Source organism: Dermacentor albipictus, unplaced genomic scaffold (genome assembly GCF_038994185.2).
Source record: "Dermacentor albipictus isolate Rhodes 1998 colony unplaced genomic scaffold, USDA_Dalb.pri_finalv2 scaffold_16, whole genome shotgun sequence".
Lineage (NCBI taxonomy): Eukaryota > Metazoa > Arthropoda > Arachnida > Ixodida > Ixodidae > Dermacentor > Dermacentor albipictus.
The window spans coordinates 12,966,118-12,970,076 of NW_027225570.1; positions in this window are offsets into that span (position 1 = coordinate 12,966,118).

Below are 3,959 nucleotides of genomic sequence, written 5' to 3' on the forward strand. Positions count from 1 at the left end.
GTAGGGTCAACGTGTCAACAAACCTGTCGAAAGCGCGAGTTCGCTTGGAGTGCTGACATGGAAGCGCATTGCTTGCGTGTTCGTGTTCGGGTACTAGTAGTGTGATTACTCTTATGTGGTACTTCCCACATTTTTCCCCCTTGATATCTTGGTTGTAGCGAGGACATGTTTCTTCTAAACAAAAGACCAAAAAATCACGATGAATATTCGTTTTGTATTGGGCACACTGAACAGTTCCGAGGGTAACGCCTCTTTGCAACCAAGGAGGCAGGTTACGCAGAACAGGAACAGCTGGTTGCCCGAACGGCTCACACTCGTGCCAAGCACTGGCGTTCCGGCTGGCCCACTGGTTGCACAGCAGGCATGGAAGAGACGATCTGGCTGGCCTTGTTCTCGTACTCTTCTTCTTCATTACAATTACCCCCGGTGCAAAAGCGGAGCCATCCTGGCGACTTACGACGTGGAGACGAACGGGTCATAGAATTGTTTTAGGCGGCGCACGTGAACAACATCCTGTCCACGGCGGCACTTGTAGGATGTCGATGTAAGCGGCTCTATGAGATAGTTGACCGGAGAGGTGCGTTCGACGATGTGATATGGTATATCATACTGCGAGAGAAGCTTTGCCGAAAGTCCAGGCGTGGTAGAAGGCACGGACAAGACAAGGGTGCCGGGGCGTAGTTCGGATTCGTAGCGTCGCCATCACTATTGGCTTTTTGTCGTTGTTGGTCAGCGGAGGTGAACTTCCGGGCTAATTGACTGCATTCCTCGGTGTATAGGGCGACGGCTGAAACGGGAGCACATTCTGACGCGTCTGGTGTATAAGGCGAAACCGTATCGATGGTACGGGAAGGATCGCGACCGTAGAGAAGAAAGTATGGAGAAAATCCTGTGGTACTTTGTCTAGCCGTATTATATGCGTACGTGACAAATGAGAGGATGATGTCCCAGTTTGTATGCTCCGATGAAACGTACATGGCGAGCATATCACCAAGGACGCGATTGCAACGCTCTGTAAGTACGTTAGTTTGAGGATGGTACGCCGTGCTGGTCCTGTGAACTATGCGGCATTGAGCAATCAGAGCTTCAACCACCTGCGACAGAAACAGACGGCCTCTATCACTCAGCAGCTCCCGAGGTGGGCCATGACGAAGAATGAAACTATGGAACAGAAAGGATGCAACGTCACTGGCGGTCGCTGCAGGTAGAGCAGCGGTTTCGGCATAGCGTGTAAGGTGATCAACTGCTACAATAATCCATCGTTACCTAGCGGGTGTTAGTGATAGCGGCCCATACAGGTAAATTCCAACACGGTCGAAGGCACGAGCAGGACGCGGAAGCGGCTGTAATAAACCCTGGGCCGGATGAGGTGGAGATTTGTGGCGTTGGCATTGCGGGCACGAGCGGACAAACTTTTGGACAAAAGTAAACATTCCTCGCCAGTAGTAGCGTTGCCGCAGACGCTCATACGTCTTCAAAACGCCTCCGTGTGCACATTGTGGGTCAGTATGGAAAGACGCGCACATGTCGGAACGCAAAGTCCTAGGGATAACCAGGAGCCACTTGCGACCATCGGGCTGGTAGTTGCGTCGATACAAGAGGTTATCCCGGACAGCAAAACGGACAGCCTGGCGACGCAGGGAGTGGGAGGTGGGAGTTGCAGGCGAGCCAGAAAGGAGATCTAGAAGAGCGGCCACCCAAGGATCTTTGCGCTGTTCTGATGCGCAGGTGCCGATGTCGACCGAGGATACCGCCTCAATGGTGGAGAGGGAGGCCGTGTCGGCTGGCAGCGGAGAGCGGGACAGAGCGTCGGCGTCAGTGTGCTTGTGACCTGAGCGTGTATATGACGTGTTTATTGTCACGTGGTCGTGACGTCAAAGAACACAGTAGCAATACTGTGAAAGGCAAAAACTAGCTTTTATTGGGCGAACCTGTGCCCACAAAACACGCTACACTCAAAGCACAACGAGAGTGGCGAACACAGTCGGCGATCGTCGTAAATCTGATTAGCGGGTCAAGCGCGTCGGCTTTTATAGAGCAGTCGTCGAATGTTCCAGACTAATCGTTCGTACCCGTGTGCCTTCCACAAAGTTCTACACCATTCGCGTTACGCGATGAAATCAGATAACACAAGGTTCGGCGACAACAGACAGCCGGGTAGAAGCATCGATAACTTTCCAGAATCATCGGATACATTCAGGCGCGTCCCTCGCTGTGCGATTACAGTTGTTAAGCGGCGAAACGTGGTCACCCGATAAAGATAAGTACACGTGTCAATATTGTATTCTTGAATGCGCAGAGCCCAGTGGGCAAGGCGTCCAGACGGGTATTTTAAAGAGGATAACCAACAGAGGGCGTGATGGTCAGTAACGACATAGAAAGGCCTGCCGTATAAATAAGGGCGACACTTCCCGAGTACCCAAACGATGGCCAGGTATTCTTTTTCTGTGACGCTGTAATTGCGTTCCGCTTTGGTCAGCGCACGACTGGCATAAGCAACGACGTACTCGGAGTAGCCAGACTTGCGCTGCGCAAGGACAGCGCCAAGGCCAATACCACTGGCATCAGTATGCACCTCAGTTGGGGCAGTGGGGTCGTAGTGTCGCAGTATAGCCGGAGACGTCAGGAGACGGCGTACGGTCACGAACGTGGTGTCGCTTGCAGGTGACCAGGAGGATAGGTCGATGGCGCCACTTAAGATTTGTGTCAGAGGTGATATCGAGGCAAAATTACGAACAAAGTGTCTGAAGTAAGAACAGAGGCCGATGAAGGCGCGGAGTTCTTTGAGTGTCTTAGGTTTCGGAAATTCTGCACGGCGCGAAGTTTGGATGGGTCGGGGCAAATGCCGTCTTGTTACACGACGTCACCCAGAATCATGAGCTTGCGCGCTGCGAACTGGCACTTTTTCAGGTTCAGTTGCAGGCCTGCGTTGGTCAAGGACGTCAGCACTTGCCTAAGGCGAAGAAGATGCGTGCTGAAATCAGGGGCGAACACAACGATGTCGTCGAGATAGCACAAACACGTGCTCCATTTTAGGCCGCGCAAGATATTGTCCATCATTCGTTCAAAGGTAGCAGGCGCATTGCATAGGCCAAATGGCATCACATTAAATTCGTATAAACCATCCGGCGTAATGAATGCAGTTTTAGGGCGATCAACTGCTGACATCGGGACCGGCCAGTAGCCCGAGCGTAAATCCAATGAAGATAAGAATTGAGTGCCTTGCAAGCTGTCCATAGCATCGTCAATGCGTGGTAGAGGGTGCACGCCTTTTCGCGTTATCTTATGAAGACGGCGATAATCGACGCAGAACCGAATAGAACCATCTTTTTTTGTGACGAGAACCACCGGTGATGCCCACGGGCTATTGGAAGGTCGAATGACGCCGCGCTGAAGCATGTCGTCCACGTGCTCACTGATAACCTGACGCTCCTTGGCGGATACGCGGTACGGGCGCTGCCGCAATGGCGCGTTGGAGCCAGTGCCGATGTGGTGGCTGACGGTTGAAGAACGACCCAGAGTAGGCTGAGCGACATCAAAAGAAGAACGGAACTGGGCAAGCAGGTGAAGAAGCTGGGAGCGCTGCTCAGAAGTAAGGTCATCGGCAATGAAAGGTGTGAATCAGTCAGGTGATGGCAGAGCAGAAGTGGAAAGTGCACAGAAGTGAGTGAGCTCTGTATACGAAGCATCCGGCACCTCGGTTAAAAACATTTTATCAAAAGGCTGAACATGGCCAAGTGCTTCACCGCAAAGAGCCGTCAGGGCTGTAGGAAGCGGATTGCAGACAACGACGGCGCTGAGGCCGGCTGAAATGTCAAGCGTGGCGAAAGGGAGGGGAACATCGTTGCGGGTTATGAAGAGTTCTGAAGGAGTGAAGAGGAAAGTGGCTTCAGAGACAGCGCCACAGAAGACAGGAACAACGGCAGACGAGCACGGCGGTATGGCGATGTCTTCCCGAA